The sequence below is a fragment of the Pteronotus mesoamericanus genome, unplaced genomic scaffold, assembly GCF_021234165.1.
Source record: "Pteronotus mesoamericanus isolate MK-2021 breed Mesoamerican mustached bat unplaced genomic scaffold, CSHL_Meso_final scaffold_651, whole genome shotgun sequence".
Lineage (NCBI taxonomy): Eukaryota > Metazoa > Chordata > Mammalia > Chiroptera > Mormoopidae > Pteronotus > Pteronotus mesoamericanus.
In genome coordinates, this window is record NW_026555325.1 from 27,390,325 (window position 1) to 27,414,506 (window position 24,182).

Consider the following 24,182-nt stretch of genomic DNA (forward strand, 5'->3'; position numbering starts at 1 on the left):
AATTCGCTTAGTTTTCTCAAATATCTGACTATCGCTATCCTAGCTACAGTTTCCAATTTTCTCCCACTCTTCTGACTTGAAATAACTAAGTTTATTCTTAATCCTTTGCTTTAAATAAGTTCACAACTGCAAATGATTTTTATCAAATCATCATCATCATCCTCATTCCCATCATCTCACAGCATCTGCTTTGGTGGGGTCAAAACTTAAAATCTTGGTATCATTTTGTTCCCTCAAATGGAGATCAGGAGAAAAACTGGGAGATTAAATGACTTCCGAATTATATGTATGGGAGTATAAAGGAATGCAGTGATTTAAACTGGACTGGTTTAAACTGGATGAAAAATTAAACTGGACTCAAAAATTGGCCCAGGCATTCTACTACCTGCCATGGATTGCTTTAGGGAGTCAGGGTCTACCGAGAATTAGTGCTGCACTTGTGAACCAGCTGAGGCTTTCTTCTACTTTAGGAAAGAGGAAAACCAAAAGTTTTTGGTTTTTTTTTTTAATTTAACTAAATGTAGAACTAATTAAGAACACTTTTAAAAATCGTATTAGGATTCTGAGTTTTAAAATCCATTTTAAGAAAGAGAAAATTTACCTGAAAACATTTTATGCCCAAGTCTGTAGGGATGCCTGCTGCCATTTGAATTCCCATTGGAAACAATGGCAAAAATCTCATATTACTGTATAACAATTGCAAGATTTTTCTCGTTCATCTTTTTGTTTTGCAAATAAACCTCATGTTTGTAATGTGCAGCTGTAGATACTATTTATTTTCTTTCTGTATGAGGAGGACAAAACAAATGGACTTAAATGTTTCATAGATAAAATGTTCTTTTTTTAACTAATTTTCTTTTACTTTCCGAAAATTCACATTTAAGTATTTCTTAGAAATTTTTGGAAGAGATGTGTTTGTCCTCATTTTTTTATAGTTAATATAAATAGCTCTGGATTGCTATGATTTCTTGCTCTGATTGTTCCAGGTTTGTAATAAATACTATTTACTGATAAGGAGTAAGTGCCTACCCACACTAATATCTGCAAGAAACGCCTCCCTGGGGGTTATGGCTGAGATCGACTTAGAGGTAATAAAATGACAAAGCATCTTTTATCATTCCCTCTGAGATGACTACAGAAGAACAGGATGAAGTCCTATAGTGCCCATCTTAAAGATTTACACAAATTGTTCCTTTCTATCAGATTGCTGCTACTTTCCTTAGTGTTACATACTATCATTAAATTCTCCACCCTCGCTATTACAGCTTCCATTACCACCCACATGGCACTCCGGCTTTATCCATGGGTGGCAGATGTTATCACCATATGTCATCCGATCAATTTTCCATTCAAGGGTAATGTAACGTTTGGGGGAAAGCCAACTCACACTTTAGGAAAGCCTTTCTCTGTGGTCTTCACCAGCCGTAAATGCAAGCATCCTTTCAACTTCTTGGCTCTGATATCTAACCAAAAAATCAGCAGGGATCTTAGAGATGCTTTGCATGTTTCTGTGTTAGCTGAGCTCCCCTCTCATTGTCACCTGCCAAATTGTTTCCTATTAAGGAGCTTGGCACTATTTTGCTTTTGTCTACTTTCATCTCAGAATATTCCGGATAGAGACTCATTAGATAGATGAATACCAAAAGAGAGCAGCGGTTTCAGGTTCTGTTTCACAAGGCTGTTACTTCTTTTTTATTTCTAGTATCTCTGTCTCACCTCCTTATTCCAGAAGCTGGCACCGCTCATAGTTTGATATTCTTATTCCATAAAATTCTAAGGGGTGGTCAAATTTAAGGCAGATCGCTTATCTGTACAGATTTGATTTGTGCATGCTTGCTTTCTTTTTCTCTCATTCCTATTATTTTTTTCTTCTTTCTCCCAACTCCACTCCCACTCTTGTTTTGGATTTATATCTTTTCACATTTATCAAAAACTTATCTTTTTTTGCCAGTTACTGTGTATGCTTTCCATATTTAAGCATTAAATACAATATAATTCTTCCAAGTTTTTCATATTTTAAATATAAACTTTAGATTATTTTGAAACCAGTCCAGTAAATCATTGAATTTCCCATCCATGTTGGGTAATTAAAATGTGGAATGTGTGGGAGAAGAGGAAGTAGAAACAATCACATGTTTTTATTGACCATGAAATGGTCTCCCTCTCAAGTACTGAAGCTGCCTACAATTTGGTAAAGAAATTTCTGTTTACGTTATTCACAGTTAGTATTTTAAATACTTGGATTATGTCCTTTTTTTCACTTTTGTCTTCAAGTTTCAAGTTATCCAAATCTTGAGATCAAACTAATTTGAAACTGCTTAATTCAAATGATCACTTGATTTGCCTTTATCCAGATATTTTCTGGTTTTTTAAAGTCTTTCTTTATCTGTGATAATCAAATTATTACTATGACATTTCAAGTGCAATCTGCACTTTTACAGAAAACAAATACACACCTTTTTAAAATTCTCTGTCTATGATTTCAGAAGACAAGTAGGTTTGTGGACATTTTCGGCAACATGTGTTTAGGAACCAGACTGATTTCATCCTTTTTGTGAGTTACAACTGATATTCAAACATCCTCATAATTTAAGATTTAAATTATATTCTTAAATTATAATTTTATATCTACCCCTAATGAAAATCACCCACTACTTTGTTGTTTACTCATGCTGACCTGTAAAGTTTTCTATAGTTTATTCTAATTTATTTATTATAGTATTCCTCGGGAAATGCGAGTAGAAGTGGGACACCTGAATATATTTTACTGTCCCTCAATAACATTTTATTAATATTGCTTAATTGTTATAAAATTACAGCTGTTTTCAGCATCAATCCCTAAGGAAGCAATCTTATCAATTTTTTTTTTTATCCAGAGCATCTCATTACTAAGAGAATTTCTTATTTTCAATACATCATTTTCTACAATCCTCTTCTAACTTAAATGTTGTATTTTGTGATGGTTTTGGTGTTTCTCATTTCCACCACCCCAGGAAGGTCAAACAATGGCCAACCCTGAGCAATGGCATATGCAAGGGTAGTGGTTATGACACTTTCTGGCCACCTGGTCTTAACCTGGCTTCCTGACTACCTGGTATTTTTCCATTCCTGGGAGCAAGCCCATACACTGTCTCAATATCACTTGTATGTGGAATTTTAAAAGACAAACCTGTAAAAACAGAGAATAAAATGGTGGTTACTAGAGGATGGAGGTTGGAGGGTCAGGCAGATATTGTTTAAGGGTATAAACTTACAATGAGTAGTAAATATGCCCTAGAAATCTAGGGCCGAGTAGAGTGAATATAGACAACAACACTGTATTATAATCATCAAACCTGTTAAGAGATTAGAATTTAATTAATCCAACCACTGTAAAGGAAGAACAATTATGTAATATAATAGAGATGCTAATTAGTTCTACAATGGCTATCATATTACAATATATGTGTATCAAATTAGCATATTGCGCACCTTAAATGTATGCGATGTTATATGTCAAATATATTTCAAAGAAAAAATAAATACATAAAAGTACAATTTAAATGTGCATTGGACTCTTTTGTGGGTCTGGTTAAAATGCAGGTTGTGGTTCAGTTTATTGGCACAGGGCCCAAGATTCTACATCAAATGAGCTCTAGGGGATGCTTGATTTCCGTCAACTGCACTTCGTATAGTAACGCACTAGACCTTGTCATAGCCTTTTACAGGGCATTTTCTTGAAATTCTCTACTCCTTTGATTTTGCTACACCACTTTTTTTGGAGGAGGGGGGCAGGGAGCTCCTCTCCTTGCTAATTGTTCCTCTTAGGTATCTTTTCTTCATACCACTTCCTCTGTTCTTTATGAATGCAAGCCATTCCCAGAGTTTTATTCTCAATTTACTCCTTTTTCTAGAGTGATGGTTCTCAAAGTTTAGTATACAAGGAAAGTTAGCTGGGAAATTTATTAAAAATGGAGCTTCCTCAGCCCCACTGAAGAGATTCCGATTTGGTAAGTATGGGGTGGAATCCTAGTCTTCATTTTTAAATCTTGGAAAGAAATTTCTTAGCCCACAATTTTGAAAACAGCTGCCCAAGGGTACTAATTCACTTTTCATTGTTTTAACCATACCATAGATAATTCCTACATTGTGCCTAGACCCCAGACCAATCCATGATTGAAACTGACAATTTCAACATTTCAGCCTGGTATTCAAAAAAATTCAAAACGTCCAAATTAAATTGATCTCTCCCTCACCACCTCTTTTTCTTCCTCTATCTGAGATAATGGTGCCATAATCCAACCAGGAGAAATTTGGTTAGAGTTTGTGTCCAAGGAACAATTGCCTACAGAGTCGCTGACCCAAAGCATTATTGGCATAAAAATCACCCTCAATGCCCACCCACAAACTCCTCCAATGTTAATTCCTCAAGTCTGGGGTGAGGCCCACAGATCTGCATTTTTAATATGCCTCCCAGCAATGATTCTGATGCAGATGGTCCCATACACTTTCGGAAGTGCTGCCACACAGACATTCCCAGCTATTCCTAGCTGTGGGACCACAGGGGCTTTGAAAGCATTTTCCAAAGCAGAGGGCTTGGGGTAGAAATCAGGAATGATTTAACCTTCCCCTTTTCTCAAGCAGAGCCTCCCAAAGCTATTCCAAGAAACTGTGCACACTCAGTAAAATTAGTGCACTTCTTCTATCTAAAGTCAAGTTTCAGGTCAAGTTACCAGCTTACTCCCCTCCTAACAAGATTGATATCCCTAAACTTTTATCATACAATTATTTCTGGACTGCCAATATTTGCCCTCATGAGAGTTACTCTTAGAAATAAATATCTTCTTGCCATAGCTCTCTCTCTTTTTCTCCCTTTGGTCTTATTTCCATATTACCGATTTAAGAAATTGAGTTGTAAATCCTATAGATATACCCTTAAGACAGAGAAAGCATCCATTGTTTATATCTCCCCAAGAAAACTTTTTCAGATCACCTTGAGTAGTGAAAGTTCAATTAATAGTACCTTTTATCATAAAAAGCCATTCATCTGTACATATATAGATTAGGTATAGACATAGGTATAGATGCTATAGATAGAAACAGATCTACTTTGAAATCTTCGGTAGTCTCAACCTACCATCCTTTAAGCTGTGGACAAATTTGCTTTGTTGCCTTAGAGAATTCTAACGATGTTTTCCTCGATTGTCCTTTTATATATATTATGCCTTTTAGTTCAGAAATGAAATGATTTGCCCAAAGTTATTAGAATAAAATTGGATTTTAGTCATTTTGAGGCATGGCAACTAAGTGCTGATTCCCTTTCAATCTTCAACAAACTCCATTATTTACATGGACAAACTGATGCTAACATTTAAGAAATCTGAAATAATGCAAACCACATAATTTTGAAACATTGGAATAGTTTAGTATTCAAGATAAAATATATTTTTCATACTGATTAGGTTCTGAAACTGGTTTTAAATGGAAACAGTGCCAAACAGAGGTTGAAATGCAAATAGTATGATACATCAATGTGCAGTGTCTCAATTTGTTTTATGTATTTGCAATCTGTATGTGTATAATATTATCATGATGTTCAGTCTCAACTTCATCTATTTGCTTATCAAAATGTACAATGAGGAGATAAATTTCTTTTCACTGAAAAAAATCAATAGGAGCTGAATAAATAGGCGATTTACCTAGGTTTTACCGTGAGTATTTTACTTTGATTTCAGGTGGACAAGGCATTGATTGTCCCTATTTTCCTAAATTCAAAGCAAGACATTTAACTTCAGCTCAGTTCACCTACGGATATCTTTCATAGCTTGGAGCTATTCTTTGAAGTATCTTTCATTTCTTCATCTCTTCCTTTTCTCTATTCCTTTTCTCCACTCCCTTTCACTCAGCTGCGAGGATTTTTCTCCAAAAGAGTCGGGGTGGGAGGGACCAAGGGAGGGAAGCCGAGCAGGGAGCATGAGCCAGAGAATGCCAGGATCTGGCTTTTGTTATTGGTTGGCTGCCGCCTGATGGATAGAGAGGGAGGAGTGAAATCTTCAGTGTGATCCGACGGAGCCGAAGTACAGAAACCATACTTGCAGGTAAGGGTAAACAAGAAGAGAAAAATTTTCTTTTTATTTAAAAGAGAATACTTCTTAATTCCTACCGAGACAGTTTTAGGACTTGAAAAGCATTCTGAAGACATTTCCCGAAAGCGTGTCCTTTTCATTCCTTGAGGAAGCTTTGCGAAAATGTCCTTTCTCCCTGCGAAACCCTTAGCTGATAAAAAAAAACCACCGGAGGCATGTCTTATCCTGGATAACTTGCTAAGCAAGGGTTATTGAAGCAATATTAATAGATAAATTGAGTCGTCATGTGCTTTTTTAATTTTACATATAAGCTATTGTAGTTAGGAATCCAAGGGAGGATAAGGAGAGCTCAGTTAAATTCCACAGGTCCTGGGAAAATGGAGCTTTCTCTAAATATAGAGTATAAAATTTCATGTGTGTCTTCTAATATTTACAAAACGGTAAATAGTTTAGGAAAATAATTTTTGCTGGTTGTAGAGCTTTTTAGCACTAACTTAGAATAAGTGATTTATGTGCATTTATGCCCTTTTAACTTTCTCCTTTGATAAATCTTATGCTATTGAGTAGTTGCATCATTTTATTTAGTAAACATGTCTATATTTGTCAACATGTATGAGACTTTAAAAGCTCAGAAGCCTATTTGTAAAAGATTAAACATTGCCGTAAAAATTGCATCTTAATAGGCCAGTTTCATTGCTAGTTTCATGTATCAATCAAATATATCTAGGTAAGAATTCCATCACAGCATTTATATTGTTGAGAATATTTCTAGGCAAAATAAAAATATTTTTTTAAAGCTCAAAAGTTAAGATTTTACTTTACCAGTGACTTTGTGGCTTATATCTGTTAATATTGTTTTTGTGTGTGTGTGTTTTTTTTTGTGAGTGTGTGTGTGTTTTTTTGCTTTTATTTTTTTGGGGTTTTTTTGTTTTATTTTGCTGAGGAAAAATAGGAGCATTCTAAGTATGCAGACTAAATGACACAGTAAACACATTAAAAATAATTTTACTCCCAAGTCATTTTATTTTATTCGTATCTTAATACATAAGTAAAGGTCAATACGGGTGCAGTAACCTTTTTAAAACTCAACTTCTTCTAAGAAAGATTATTACTGACATGGGCACATTGGCAATTAATTAATACTTATTGATTATGAAAACAAAATAAAAGTCAATGATGTAACTGATTTGTTCATTTTTTTAAAATAGCACTTCTGAATTAATCACTAGTAGTAAGAATGAATATAAATAATTTCTAAGTTTTTGGAGGTCCTGATTTCGCTTTTCGTAATTTGAGAGATAGGTTTTGTCTTTAAACATCAGACAAAAACATAACATTCCTAAATATACTAAAAACAGAGAATATGTTTACACACTGAAGCGTCATATTGACCCAAGCAAATACTCTTACATGCTTTATCTTGAACTGTTTCTGGATTTGAAAAATCATTGTATGATATTGAGATATTTCCATGTTTCTCATTATTAATTCTTTTCATCTTGGTTTTTAAAACAAAATGATGGTAAAATTAAGTCACTCCCTAGCCTGGAATTTAAGGTGATGTATAAAACGAGATATTCACTGCATGATGTGTATTAGAGAAAATAAGTCAAAGCAGTTATATTTTTTTGAAATTATAAATTCTGAGTAAAGCTACCTCCAGGAATGAAGGGGAATTGATGAAAATTAGAGAGCAGAGTTCCACATGGTTTTAAATTATTCTGTTTCCTTGGAAACCAGCTGCTGCAGATGCATTTTGCTTTCTTTGGCTAAAAATATCATCCTTTTAATAATCACTAAGGGAAAGGTTCTGAATAAAACCAGAGTGTATTGTTGCTGCTTTTTATAATTTCCTTAATGGTTCACATATTTTGCATGAAATGAAGATAAACCCTTTCTCAATCAGCATTTGTTATCATCACGGGCAGACGTATCTGCATGAGCCCCCTCCGTGAGAGAACTACGGTATTTTTTGCTGCAGGGACTACAGGAGAGAGGGGCGCGATGTGGGGGCGGTGATGACAGAGCCCGCTCTGGATGGGAGACATATTAGAATGAAAATTATTTTTACTTAAAGTATCCAGACCACGTTTCCTTAATGCAGTCTTTTTTTACCTCTTTAATCTAATGTATAAAAAATTACACATTGCAACAACTTAAAGACAGTTTAATATTATTATTAAATGTCACCTAAGACTATTTTGTTATTAAGTCAATAGATTTAAAATTAAATAGGAATTATTGTATATTCATATATGTATTTTTTTATTAGAAGGCTTTTGCTTTTTTGGAAATAAATATTTTATGAAACTTTATAAGAAATAAAAATTACAACTATCATCATATTTTACCTTAAGTGATTTCTTAAAACACTTACATTATAATTTTTTTTCTCTCAGCTACTTGGTGAAGAGAGAAAATCATCATGAAACTGTTAACATTTTTCCTATTTTATTGTAATTTAGATAAGATTTCTAACTCTATTTTCTCTTTTGCCTCTTGTTTTTGACATATAATACTTTATTTTCATATAAACTTAGTTTCTTAGATTTACTGTTAGCTGTGTAGCAAATAAAGTATCACATGCTTAAACCATGTTTTAATATATTTAGTATTTAGCCAATGCATTATTTACAATTAAATAAATTTGGTATGTATGTTATATTTCAGAAAGAGCTAGGATAACGGGAAGTATTTAGTTTTTATCAACATGAGCAAAACACTTCAGTGACAGCACTTGCAGCATAAACACAGTGACATTAAAAAGCATACTAACAATAAATTAGACAAGTAAATGGATTATTCAACCTGTGCAAATAACCATTGTTTCTGGTGCAATCAAAATTATCCAGTGTATTTCAAGTTCCTGAAAATAATTCATTGCATAGTCTTGCTCTCAACTGCAGATCATTTTTAAATACCATTTGTTAGTAGTGTCTCTGTACTGTTTTATGCTTCTTTATTTGCCAGAAGTAGCTTGCCAGATTCATAGGTGAGGTTACAACGGGTCTCTTAAGTATCACAAAGTGTATTTAGGAAAATGAAATTTAATAGCTTCCTCTGTAACATGGACTACTTAGTATCTATAATGAAAATATGCTAGTTTGGCAAATAGCCCTACATTGCTGGAAATGGAAGGGTGGGATTTAAAAGAAATAGAAAACAGCCCTGGCTGGATAGCTTAGTTTGTTAGAGCATCATCCCCATACACCAAAGTTGCGGGTTTAATCTTCAGTCAGGGCACATGGAAGAATCAAGCAATGAATGCATCAATAAAGTGGAACAATAAACCGCCCCCCCACCTCCCTCTCCCTCTCCCTCTCCCTCTCCTTCTCTCTCTCTCTCTCTCTCTCTCTCTGCTGCCTTAAATAAATAAATAAATAAATAAATAAATAAATATTTAAAAAAGGAATTTGCCAAAGTGAGAAAACTTGGGTCGGGCTTCACAGTGTTCAAATTATGCTATGTATTTTAGGTTATTCAAACAAAAAAATCATTTTAACAACTGTGCTGTGGTAAGTCATAACTAAAAAGTATTGATCAGAAGTTATTTTTGACTTAGTACATATTTCACTCTTAATAGTATAATATAGAGCTTATATAGTATAGAAAAGCAGTTGTTTTAAAGCACCATTATTACTCTTTATTTACCAACTTGTAAATTAAAGAGCAAGTAATGGATTTAATTATCAAGCTAATCACATTTGGATGTTTCACATATCTCCTTGAATCAGTTGACAGATCATTGGATTTCTGTCACTTGTTTTGATTTCAGTTATAAAAGACTAAATAGTTTCACCTGAAAACTGTTGAATGAACACACTCTGAGAATAGGCTCAATGTAGCTTTTGAAGCATTTAATTCAAGATTATGATGACCTTGATAAAGGTCAATGCTAATTGTAAGGATCACACTTCAGGAAGAAAACCACTTGACATGAGATCAAAAATGTCGTTCATTTAGTCTAATGGCTGAAATGGTAAACAGTAACCATATGATTTATTTCCAAAGGGTCTTTGTATCCTAATTAGATCAGGAGCTTAACCCACTGTCTTTTTAAAAATTTCTTTTTATTTTTGATCACATAATCTTTCAATACAACAACATAGGGTGGTACATACAACACATTTCAGTATTTCTCCTGAGTCACATGCACATTTGCAATAATATTATTTTAATTTTTATTGTATTTTTCCATTACCATTTATTTCCCTTATACACCCCTCGCTTCTGCAATCACCACACTGTTGTCCATGTCCATGAATCCTTTTTCCTTTTTGGTCAGTTCCCCCACTCCCCACTAGATGTCACCCTGCTCTCCATCTATGAGTCTGTCTCTATTTTGCTTGTAAGTTCAGTTTGTTCATTAGATTCTACATATGAGTAAAATCATTTGATATTTGTCTTTCTCTGACTAGTTTATTTCACTTAACGTAATGTTTTCCAGGTCCATCCATGCTGTCACAAAGGGTAAAATTTTCTTCTTTTTTACGGCCAAGTAGTATTCCATGTGTAAATGTTCCATAGTTGTTTTATACACTCACCAGCTGGTGGACACTTGGGCTGCTTCCATATCTTGGTGATTGTAAATAACACTGCAATGAACACAGGGGTGCTTATGTTCTTTCAAATTAGTATTTTGGGTTCCTTTGTATGTATTCCCAGAAGTGGGATCGCTAGGTCAAAAGGCAGATCCATTTTAAATTTTTTGAGATATCTTCATATTGCTTTCCACAGTGGCTGCACCAATCTGCATTCCACCAACAGTGAACAAGGTTCCCCTTTCTCCACATCCTCACCAGAACTTATTATTTGTTGATTTATTGATAGCCGTTCAGAGAGGTGTGATAATGATAGCTCATTTTGGTTTTAATTTGCATTTATCTGCAGATTAGTGACCTTGAGCATCTTTTCATGTCTATAATGGCCATCTGTATGTCCACCTTGCAAAAGTGTCTGTTCAGGTCTTGTCCATGTTTTAATTAGATTGTTAGTTTATTTGGTGTTGATTTTTTAAGTTCTTTATAAATATTGGCTATAAACCTATTATCAAATGTATTAGCAAATATGTTCTCCTATTCTGTGGATTGTCTTTTTATCAATGTTTTCCATTGCTGTGCAAAAATTTTTTAGTTTGATGCAGTCCCATTTGTTAATTTTTTAATTGTCTCCCTTGCCTGAGGAGATATACCAGAAAAAAATATTGCTACGAGCAATGTGTGAGATTTTAGTGCCTGTGTTTTCTTCTAGGGCTTTCAGGGTTTCAGGTCAAACACATAAGTCTTTAATCCACTTTGAATTTGTTCTGGTGTGTGGCATAAGAAGGTGGTTTAATTTCATTTATCTGCATGTATCTGTCGAATTTTTCAAACACCATTTCTTGAACAAACTACATTTGGTCCAATATATGCGCTTGCTTCCTCTGTTGAATATTAATTGAATACAGAGGTGTGAGTTTATTTCTGGGCACTTTATTCTGTTCTATCCATACTTGTGTTTGGTTTTATGCCAGTACCATACTGTTTTGATTACTATGGCACTATATTAGGTCTCATGATTCTTCCAATTTTTTTCTATCTCAAGATCACTGTTACTGTCTGGGGCTATTTATGTTCCATATAAGTTTTTGAAATATTATGTCTAGTTCTGCGAAATACATCATTGGTATCTTGATAGGAATTGCAATGAATCTGTAGATTGCTTTGGGTAGTATGGATATTTTAATAATGCTAATTTTTCTTATCCATGAACACAGTATCTGTTTCTACTTACTTGTATCTTCTCCTATTTCTTTCTTCAGTGTCTTATAATTTTCTGAGTACAGATCTTTTACATCCTTAGGTTTATTCCTCAGTACTTTATTCTTTTTGAAGCAATTATGAACAGGGATTGTTTTCTTAATTTCCCTTTCTGTCAGTTCATTACAGGCATATAAAAAATGCAACTGATTTCTGGATATTCATTTTATATCCTGTTACTTTGATGAATTCATTTAGCAGCTCTAGTAGTTTCTTGGTGGGATCTTTGGGATTCTCTATGTACAGTATCATGTCATCTGCAAATAAAGACAGTTTGACTTCTTCCTTTCCCATTTGGATGCCTTTTATTTCTTTTCTTGTCTGATTGCTATGGCTAGGACTTCCAGTACTATGTTGAATACGAGGTGAAAACAGACATTCCTGTCTTGTTCCTGATCTTAAGGGGAATGCTTGTAGTTTTTCCCCAATGATTATGATGCTGGCAGTGGGTTTGTCATATACGGTTTTTATTATTTTTAGTTATGTTCCCTCCATTCCCACTTTGCTGAGAGTTTTTATCATAAATTGGTGCTGGATTTTTATTAAATGCTCTTTTCTGCATCTGTTGATATGATCATGTGGTTTCAATCCTTAATTTTGTTTATGAGGTGATTAACATGTATTGATTTGTGAATGTTGTACCAACCTTGTCTTCCCAGAATAAATCCTACTTGATCACGTTGTATGATATTTTTGATGCATTGTTGTTTTCGGTTTGCTAATATTTTGTTGAGGATTTTAGCATCTATGTTCATCAAGAATATTGGCCTATAATTTTCTTTCTTTGTAGTGTCTTTATCTGTTTTGGGAATTAGGATAATGCTGGCCTCATAAAATGAGTTTAGCAGCCTTCCCTCCTCTTGAATTTTTTGAAATAGTGTGAGAAGTAGAGGTGTTAATTCTCAGAATGTTTGTTAAAATTCACCTGTGAAGCCATTTGGTCTAGGGTTTTTGTTTGTTGGGAGTTTTGGAGTACTGCTTCAGTATTACTAAGTGTAATCTGTCTACTCAGATTCTCCGATTTTTTTCTGATTTAGTTTTGTAAGATGCTATGTTTCTAGGTATTTATCTGTTTCATCCCAGTTGTCCAATTTGTTGGCATATAGTTGTTCATAATATTTTCTTATAATCCCTTGTATTTCTTTGGTGTCCATGGTTATTTCTCCTCTTTCATTTCTGATTTTATTGATTTTGGTCCTCTCTATTATTTTCTTCATGAGTCTGGGTAAGAGTTTATCAATCTTGTTTATCTCTTCAAAGAACCAGCTCTTGGACTTATTGGTCTTTTAAAATCATTTTTTAGACTATTTCATTTACTTCTGTTCTGATCTTTATTATTTCCTTCCTTCCACTCACTTTGGGCTTTGTTTGTGGTTCTTTTTCACGTTCCTTTAAATGTAAAGTGAAGTCGTTTATTTGAGCTTTTCCTTTGTTTTTAAGATAGGCCTGTAATGCTATGAATTTCCCTCTTAGGATTGCTTTTCCTGTGTCTCACAGATTTTAGATTGTTGTGTTCTCATTTTCATTTGTTTCAAGGTATCTTTTGATTTCCTTGTTGATCTTGTTGACCCATTCATTGGTTAATAATATGTTATTTAGCTTCCATGTCTTTGTGTATTTTTCAGCATTCTTCTAGTGATTCATTTCTAGTTTCATAGCACTGCAGATAAAGAAGATGCTTGATATGATTTCAATCTTCTTAAACTTATTGAGACTTGCTTAGCATCCAATGTGTGGTCCATCCTAGAAAATGTTCCATGTGCACTTGAAAAGAATGTATGTTCTGCTGCTGTGGGTTGAAATGCTCAGTAGATGTCAATTAAATGCATTTGTTCTAATGTGTCATTTAAGGCTGCTGTCTCCTTGTTGATTTTCTGTCTAGAAGACCTATCTATCCTTGGAGGTCAATAGGGTGTTAAGATCCCTTACAATGACTGTATTTATATCTATCCAGATTTGCTTTACATATATAAGCACTACCATTTGGGTACTTAAATGTTTACTAACGTTACATCCTCTTGTTTTATTGTTCCCTTTATCATTATGTAGTGTCCTTCTTTGTTTCTAACTCTAGCCTTGTCATTTTTTTTTGTCAGATATAAGTACTGCTACCCCAGCTTTTTTTCCCCCTTTCTATTGGCATGAAATATCTTTTTTTCATCCCTTTACTTTTAGTCTGTGTGTATCTTTTGTTCTGGGTGAGGGGTGGTCTTGGAAACAGTATATATATGGGTCTTGTTTTCTCTTTCTTTTTATTTAGACTTTATTTATTTATTTTTAGAGAGAAGGAAAGGGTGGGAGAGAGGGAGAGAAACATCAGTTGTTTCCCTTCACATGTCCTCAGCTGGGAACCTGGCCCTAACCCATTCATATGCCCTGACCAGAAATCAAACCAGTAACCTTTTGGTTCACAGGCTGGTACTCAATCCACTGAGCCACACCAGCCAGGTTGGGGGCTTCTTTTCTTATCCATTTAGCTACCTATGTATTTTCATTAGTCCATTTGAGCCATTTACATTTAAAATAACTATTACTATATGTGTATTTATTACCATTTATTTTTTAACTGCCATCCTATGGGTTTTTGTTTTGTTTTGTTTTGCTCTTCTTCTTCTTAAAGCAATCCCTTTAACTTTTGTTACAGTACTGTTTTGGTGTTAACAAACTCTTTTAGCATTCTTTTGTCTAGGAAGCTCATTGTTTCTCCTTCAGTTTTAAATGATGGCCTTGCTGTGTAGGTAGCTTTGGTTGTAAGTCCTTGCTTTTTATCACCTTGAATATTTCATGCCAATCCCTTCTGTCCTGAAATGTTTCTGTTGGGAAATTAGATGACAGTTTAATTGGAGATTCCTTGTAGTTAACTAGCTGCTTTTCTCTTACAGCTTTTCAGATCCTGTCCTTGTATTTAAGCTTTGCTATTTTAATTATGACGTTTCTTGGTATGAGACTCTTAGGGTCCAACTTTTTTGAGATTCTCTGAGCTTCCTGGACTTGTGTGTGTGTTTGCTTCACCAAGTTAGGGTGGTTTTCAGTCATTATTTTTTCAAATGGGTTCTTACTCTCTTCTCCTTCTGGTGTTTTCCTGAGGAGGATGTTGTTATGCTTGATGTTATCCCAAAGTTTTCTTAAACTTGCCTTATATTTTTTAATTATTTTCTTTTTTTTTACTGCTCTGCTTGGGTGTTTTTTGTTCCTTGTCTTCCAAATCCCTGATTCAATCTTCTGCTTCATCTAATTTACTGTTTGTTCTCTCCTGTGTTTTATTTATTTCACATATCACATTCTATTTCTGACTGGTCTTTTTTATGGTTTCTATGTCTTTTTTATGCTTTTGAGTATTATTTTAATCATTATTATAAAGTCAATGTTAGATAAATTGCTTACCTCCCTTTTACTTAGTGCATTTGGGGCCTGTTTCTTTGTCTTCCCATTTTTGGCTCTCTTTTTGTGTTTGATTCTATGTACTAGGTATTTCTGCAAAGATTCTGGTGCTGACGTATATCTGACATTGCCTGTGACTGGCCCTGGGTAACCTGTTTGGCAATATCAGTGATCCACAGCTTGTGCTTCCTCTGCTGGGCCTGGGGTGTGAAGACATAACCAAGCTGCACAGCAAGGCTGGCTTTTGCCACCACCAAGCCTGGGGCAGGGTCTACTAGAGTCTCAGAGATCCAGTTTTGCCTGTAGGCTTTCTATTAAGCTTTGTCTCTGAAATATCCTCCGGCTGTACTCTTCTTTAGCCCAGCTTAAGCTCCATAGGGTGGGGTGAGAAGGATTCTTGCAAGTAAGACTATTGCTTCCACCCCCAGGCTGATTCCACATGAAGGGGAGTGCTCTGTTGAGAAAGATGGCTACTGCAATATGAGGGATTACTGAGCACAAGGATCCTGGAAGCTGACCCTTTAGCTTTCTCCCAAGCCTCCATTTTACTGCTCAGCAGCCCCACTCAAGCACCACAGGGTAGGATGATAGGGATTCCTCTTGGCCGGGGGGGGGGGGGGGGGGGGGTTGCTTCCCCTCAAGGCTGATGCTGCATGAAGGGGAGTGCTCTGCCTGAGAAAGATGGCTTCTGCAGCTGACCCTTCAGCTCTCTCCCCAGAGCCACCAACCTCAGACTCTACTCACATGGCTCCAATCTGCTCTGCCCTCCCTCTGCTAGAACCCAGGGTAAGTGGCTGCAAAGGAATTTTTGTGCATTGGCCCTTTAAGAGGCTCTCTGTATCTTCAGTGGTCACTTCCTAGTGCAGAGAAATCCCTATGCTTTTCACAACCAGATGTTATTTGTGTTTCCTGTCTGGTTCTGGTGCTCTGTTTTGGGGAGCCCAGCTTGGGGTTTAGACCCCACACCTCTCAGGTGGAACCCCACTGGCTGCTGAAATACCCATCAAGTACTTCAGCTGCCACTGATCAGATTCCACCTGGCCCTCTAACACCTCTGGACTCCCTATCATTCTCATTGTGGGGAAGTGGTTTCTTCCATAGTTCCTTGGTTATACGGCTTCTCTCCAGCTAGTGTTCATTTGGTTATTCAGGATGATTCTTCTATAACTTAGTCGAAATTTCAATTTCTCCTAGAAGGAGGTTAGTTCTACCTTCTCTGCCTCCATCTTGATCCCCACTACTATTTTAAACAAAAACACAACCACCAAGTAAATGTAGTTCTTATGTAAATTTTTGTATTTTTAAATAGTATTGCCTGTAAAGTTATATGGCAAATACGCATTTGATTTTAATTAATTCCCTTTAAATATTTTAGTATTTCATTACCCTAGAAGCATGGGAGCGGCCTCTAGAGGTAATTCCTTCCTGGATTGCTCATTTCCCTATGAAAAAAAAAAATAAGGCACTGGGACGGATAGTCCCACAGTAATTTTTCAGTGGGAATCAGGATCATCTGCTTAGGCAAAATAACAACAGCCAAATACTATGTGCTTGTATTAAATATTTGGATACAATGCATTTAAATACTGAATGGAAAAAAATCAGAGTTTACGAAGACTTTGAAAAGTGAAAAACAAGCCTTGGCTGGTGTGGCTCAGTGGATTGAGCACCGGCCTGTGAGCTAAAAGATCGCTGGTTTGATTCCTAGTCAGGACACATGCCTGGGTTGCGGGACGAGTCCTCATTTGGGGGCGTGAGAGACAACCGATCGATGTATCTCTCAGACGTTGATGTTTCTCTCCTTCTCTTTCTCCCTCCCTTCCCTTCTCTCTAAAAGTAAATACATAAAATCTTTTTTAAAAAAAGAAAAGTGAGAAAACTGTGTGGCCAGATGATTCCCAATGCATAGCCACACAAGAATTTTAGAGTTGCACAGAACTCTCCATTTTAGACCCACCCTTGGTATTTTGTAAGCTTGATTGCTTTGACTTACTGTCACAGTGCCCTTGATTTTTTGTGAGTTTACTGTCAGGGTCAAAAATGCATTTTAGTTTTGTTTTCTAGTAAGTGTTCATATAGTTACTTGTCATGTTGTGGATATATCACATTATATTTAATAAATGACACAAATAATTTCCTAAACAGAATGTGTTTACAACGATTTTCATTTCTTTTTCTATCCCATTTAGGCTGGCCCCAGAAAATCAATATTTATCATCCATCTTTACCCAGGCAATATTGGTTATAATTCCGTCAGATTATTGAAGCAGAATGATGCTGGGAAAGGTTTTCAAAAGTTATTTAAAAAAAAATTCTTGCTTTACTTTTTCATAATTCTTTTCTTGTAACTCATTAAACTCATAATTAAAATTTTATATTATTTGTCCACTATAATATCTGAATCAGTATGGGGCTGCAAGTGGGCTCTCTCATACTGGCTGCTAAAATCCCCTAGGGCTGGGTATCAAATGAGTAACTCTGAGCTTAGAGATTCCATTAGAGGCTTTTATATTCAGAGATCCTCACACATCTTATGGGCAGGACCGACGACAGCAGCCTCAGAGCTCCTGAGGCCTGTTGTCGGCTCTCTGCCATGGCTTTTCTGTGTGGTCATTACAGTCACTGCCTTGACTGACCTCTACAATCTTTTATTCAACTATCTCCATTATAATTCTCAGTAGAAGGGGGTTTCTTTTTCTCTGTATCAACAACACCTAATCCAATGCCTGATACATATCATGTGCCCCCAAATTATTTTGCTGATTGAACAAATACATAAATAATCTTGTCAGATAATTATCTTACCCTTTCCTTTAACCCACTAAATGACAGACACTCATTACATTCTAAGATAGTCCTTTCCTTTCATGTGCTTCCATATTAGTGCTCTTTAATGTGACAATTTCCATGTTACATAAATGTCATTAAGTCATGTGAAATTTTGTATTGCAGACTTTTTATTGTATGAACTCCATTTGAGCTCTTCCACTTTAACAGGGAATTTCATCGGTACGCATTCCCCATTTCATGACTTGGCGCTGTATTGTTTTGTCATACCACTGTTCTGTTTCTGATATACACACACACAGGACATCATATATTACATCACTGGATTAATTGTGAATAACTTATAATTTTATATTAACTTGTAATAAAAATGTTAAATAATGTTTGTATAAGAAAATATAGTAATATGTATTATACCAGTCTATGAGTTCTCTCATGCATATATTCATTCAGTGAATTGCCACAACAACGTTTGATTAAAGTTAAAACTTTTGAGCAATATTGTCGTTCTGCTCTGGATCCACTTTCTGCCATTTACATTGTTTTCTGGTAAACAATTCCAAGGCTATAATGCTTAGCAAATGTCAACGCTGAATCAGGTACAAAGAAACTAAGGGTACATGCTGAAAGTTAATATAGCTATTTTACTGGAGTTTAATATGGCAGAAGGGAAAGGTAAGCAGATAATATGGGACTGAAGGAAGTTTTCACCACAGCCAGGTAGAACTGACAGAAAAATGTGCATATTATGATGTGATGTGATATCTGGGTGTCTGAAGATAAAGAATGAGTGCTAATGTACTATAAATATGTTCAGTTCATTTATATGGGAAGGATGATTCAGTCACATAGTCAGCAACTCCGTTTCTAAAAATGCATTCTCTGAGGTAATGGGGTCTTGTAACTTGGCTTACCTGTTAGTTCTTTAAGTAGTGCAGCATAATGATTGATGGGATGTGTAATGGACTTTGCAGTCATACAGATTGTAGTTCAGCTCCCAGGCATAGCATCTTACTGCCTGTGTAAGTGTGGACAAGTTATTTAAACTATCTGAGCCAGTTTCCCTTTCTATAAAATTCAGCTATCTACCAGCGTGATATTGTAAAGACTGAAAGGTCTGTGTAGAACCTTTTTCACCACAGAATTTGGGACACAGGGAATGTGTGCAAGTTTAGTTGTATTGCTAGTCATTCTTTCTGTTTATGAGCCAAGAATGGGAGGAACAAAATAATCCTCAGGGTTTTTAATAGCTTCCTAAATATCACTTCTCATTAGGGAATTACAAAAAAGAATCTTCTATATTGGCTAGCTTTTCTGTTTTTCCATATTTCTATTATTATCATCAGACATCAGCTGGTTAAGTTAGTATCATAAGAGATTGTAGAATTGTGAAACTAATTCTAGCACTGAGATATTGTCAAGAGTCAAGGAAGAGTGTGATGATTAAAAGTATGCTGATCAAATGCCAAAATGCGTGGGTTTGAATGCTGCCTGTACTTATCAGCCCTATGACCTTTGCCGCATTATCTAACTTCTTTGCTCTTCAGTTTTTAATCTGAAAATGGTATTAATAACAATGCCTACTTCATATAGGCATGATGAAGATTATCTGAGCTGATATATATTGTATTAGTTTTCTATTGCTATGTAACGAATTACCACAGACTTAACAACTTAAAACAATGCCCCCTTCCTAGTGTATAGATAGCATTGTAGGTGAGAGGTCCTGCATAGTGTGGCTAAGTTCTTTGCCCAGGGTTTCACAAGGCTTAAATCAGGGTCAGACTGACTGAATTTTTGTCGGGTTACTCTGGGGGAAATTCTATTGTACTTCCAAGTTCTTGTTGACAGAATTTAGTTCCTCATGGTCATAAGACTGAGGTCCCCATTTTCTCCTTGTTGCAGCTGGAACCTCTCACAGCTCCTAGAGGCCACACACATTTCTTTTTATGGGGCCCGCTGCATCTTCAAAGTCTCTCTTGTAATAAATCCTTTTAACCCTTAATATCTGACCCTGGATTTAAAGTGTTCGTATGATTAGGTCAGGCCCACCTGGATACTCTATATCAGGTCATTGATTTGGGACCCTAATTACATATGAAATTTTCCTTTGCCATACAAGGTATACATAATTATGAGAGCGTGATATTTTACCATATGTGTAATCCTGGGATAATTAAAAAAACATGTACATCAGAGGGTGGAGAATCTTGTATTCCACCTTAGAATCCATCCTAATATTGTACATATGTAAAATGCTAGAGAGTCTCTGGCACAAAATAAGCACTATATGTGTGTTAGCTCTTAATGGGTATCTAAAAAATTCACAGAAATGTTTAAAAATAGCAATGTCACAGTGAACACAAGTTGATGATAAAGTGATATCTCAATGCACTATTAAAGACATAAATTGGTAGAACCTTTCTGCCAGGTTATTTGGCAATATGTATTGAAAGCCCAGTAATTCCGCTTTAAGGAATTCATCCTAAAGAAATAATCAGAGAGATTTACAAAGCTACCTGAAAGAAAATGTCAACTATATGATAATTTATAATAAATACTTTGAAAAACTTATCTTCTTTAGAATTTTAGTTGATATTATGGCATGGCTATTCAATGAAATGTTATATAGCCTCAAGCACAAAAATAAAAACCAAATAAAACAAAAACATGTGGTTTTGAAAATTATTTAATGAGAAAGGAACATGCTCATGTAATAAGTGTAAAAAGTGTAGGATACAAAATTACTTATATAGTGTTAATCAATTCACACTCCTTCTTGGAGTGGGAAGTGGCCTATTGGCAAGACATGATCACCTGAGAACACACCCTGACAAGTCTCCTCAGATTGCTGTAGGTAAAACTAGCTTCTAGAGACGTCTTAGGAACCCCAGCATCCTCATGGAGTTGCAGGGGGGTTTTTGGCAAGACAGGGTCACTTGACAAGGTCACCCTGACACTGTCTATCTGGTCATGCCCATTCAACAAGGGCATCCTCAAAAGAAGACTTTGTATCATCGCCCCAAATTTTTGGTGCTGTTGCCATCCATTCAGTGCCTCAAAGCGCAAATGGCATGGTCTGGTCACTCACTCCTAATTTATAGCCCTCCGTTACACTAAACTGTCTAACTTGCACTCTCAGCCAAGATTTTAGAGAATTGTTTTTCTTTTGTTGTAGCTATAATGCAAGGCATCAGGAATCTACAATAGGTACCAATGACGAATGTAGAAGTTAACAATTATAGAAGAAAACACCTACAGTGCATATTCTAACACTATAAAACAGCTACTCTTCACCCCATTTTATAGGTAAGAAAATGTTGTCCCGTAAAAATTAATTAACTTGCTGATGAACGATTTAAGATATGGTGAAACCAGGTTTTCAGGCAACTGGTTCACCCTCTTCCCTATTCCAGTGATTCCTTGTGGTTCCTGGGACTCTTTATATTTTTGAAATTTTCCAAGTAAACGTTAATGATTAGCCTCATTTCAGTCCTGCTGCAGTCACATCACCGCTTTTCGATACCTGAAGCCAAATGCGTGGTGAAAATGCAGATTGCTTTTTCTCTCCCAAGCTTTTTCTAGTTCCAGCCCACAGATCTTAAATTTCAAATTAATGGATGTGTTTTTAATTGGAAGATCCAGATATCAACATGAATTCATTTTAAGGCAGTTCTTCTCATTTTCCTCTCAACACAGGGGGAGATGTACCAAATTCCATCATCTATGGAACTAGCATTTCTCCATCAAAACTACAACCCAGGCTAATTTCTTCTACCTCTTATTCTTCTGTGACTAACTTCCTGATAAAAATCAATGGCAGATCTCTCAAGTCACCAAACTATCCATTTTTCCTTTGGGGATTGCCCTCTATCTCTCTCTGACTCTCCCATGTCCTACTTTCCCCTCCAAATTCCCAGGACCATTCAACCAACTTCCACTTTTATTCACCTTTATTCTGCATCCATTTCTGGCTTCAATAATCTGTCTCCACTCTTGCTCTAATGTTTACCTATTAACATCTGGTAATCAACTCATGCCCATGGGTAACTAACTCTTCATATTAGGAGAAGTATTGAGAAAATCATTTTATATACTTCTCAAAGGAATCATTGGACATAGGATTAGTAATAATACAGTATTCTCATTACGTAGATTAAGAAAAGCTGAGTAAGCATCACCTTTTTGGCGGGGGGAGGGACCTGGAAAGCACAGAACTCTATTAAATCATCCTGAAATAGAATTCTGAGACTCTTGACTGCTAACAAATACACAACAAATATTGTAATCTTAGACGCCAGAACATATAAATAAGTCATATGTACTTCCTTCTGTTTGCTAACAGTTTCTTCCAGCCATGTACTTTCAAAACAGCATTCTGTGTTATAAGATGACTCTTACTATTGCTTAGGATTGCTTCCACTTGATATGTGGATGAGACAATCTCAGTCAAGGTCATTTAGAGAAACTGTTTTCTCCCTCATTCGCCCTCCCTTCTCACTTACTACTGCAGACATCTGAATATGGATAGCAACTTACTCTCTCACAATTTAGCTTCTCCTGCATGATCTCACTGTCTGTTGCCATGGAAATAATTGCAACATCAAAATTTTAGTACTACAACCAGAGTACACTACAGTGGAATCATATTGGCAAACACACAGGAGGGTGGGTCTCTCTTTTGACAAGTGTCTATTATATTTTGGGATATTTTTTCCTACGCTTTTCTTTGTGTTTACTTAGATATCTAATCATACAATTCAGTCTCTCTTTAATGACTTATTGCGAGGTTCTTCAAGGCCATCAGAAACTAAAAGCATAAATGTGAGCAAATTCATGCAAAATTATTTACATGAATTTCATAACAGTTAAGGAAAAAAATTCCAGATAGTTTGCAATAACTAATAAACATAAGGTATGTCAATATTTTTTAAAAAAGCATCAAGAGCTCTCAGTCTTTACAAGCAAGTCTTCTAAAACTTTCTTAAGTCACTTGAAAATGAGAGTTTCTTCAATTGCATAATGGTCACATTAAGTCACCAAATGACTATTTAAGATGGAAACTGACTGGCTTTCAAACAACATTAATCCAGAAACAGAGTCCTATAATCCCAGCAGTAGCAAGTAGTCGTTGGGTGTTTGACTTTTTAAAAATCTTGAATAAGTGACTTTAGGAATTAAGTTACTTCAAATAGTTATTAAGTCTTTGCCTCCATTTTCCCACAAATAAGTAAATTCTTGATAGTGGTCATCATCCATGTATTCCTTCTTATCTACCAAATATAAAAAAAAATTCTTTTAGCATGATAAGGTAAAACTTACTTATTCATTGTTGATTTCATTTGCCAATGAAATACCACAGAGTGATATGATGTATCTGAACTGGTCCTGTTAGAAACCTGGCTTGTAAAATGGCTTCTACCATCATAATATATCTATTGACAGAGGTGGTTCTAGGGAAAATTAAGTAACCATGTTGCTTTGGGAAGCACTTTGACCTTCTCTCCCCTTCTAACTTCTTTCTAAATTCTTTTCCCTCAAAAAACAAGCAAACAAACAAAAAAAAACGAATGACCTCTCCAACTATCTGACTCACCAGGTTTTCTAACTTGAACTGCTCATCTGCACCACTAAGTTCTAAGACTCTTTCTTAATTCTGAATCTTTTCGTTCTCCTGTCAAAGCTACCTTTGTCTTTACCATAGCCCCTCTGTTTTCTTATGAAATGACAGGTTAAGGAGGCTTCTTTTAAAATATAAACCAGATGGGTCACTCTACTCTGTAAGCCCTATAGTATGGGCATCATCTCACTAGAGCAATAGAAAAGTCTTCACAAGCTCTACACAAAATAGCCCCAATACCCATCTAACCTCTCTGCCTGCTATGCCCAACCCAGGGCCTTGGCACACATCATTCCTTTCACCTGGACTAGTCTTCCCTCAGATGTCAAAAGTGCCAGCTCCCTCCCCTCTTCCATGTCTTCACGCTACTTTCTCACTGTGACAGTAGCTCATCAATCAATTAAAAATGGAATGTTCTCCATCAGCCAAACTGGTAGTCACTGTACCATTTGACTGCTTATTTTTCTTCATAACATTGATCTCCATTGGACAATTATATATTTAATTTACTGACCTGTTTATTTTTTCTTT

General features: G+C 35.7%; 1 protein-coding gene across 1 annotated transcript in view; it reads left to right on the forward strand.

Moving 5' to 3' along the window:
- The first annotated feature begins 6,023 nt into the window (after nucleotides 1-6,023).
- Nucleotides 6,024-24,182, forward strand: part of CSRNP3 (cysteine and serine rich nuclear protein 3) — a 188,243-nt gene continuing 170,084 nt past the window's right edge. Inside the window, exon 1 of the mRNA XM_054562418.1 lies at nucleotides 6,024-6,077. The gene's annotated coding sequence lies outside the window, so the exon portion shown is untranslated. The remainder of the gene's footprint in view (nucleotides 6,078-24,182) is intronic.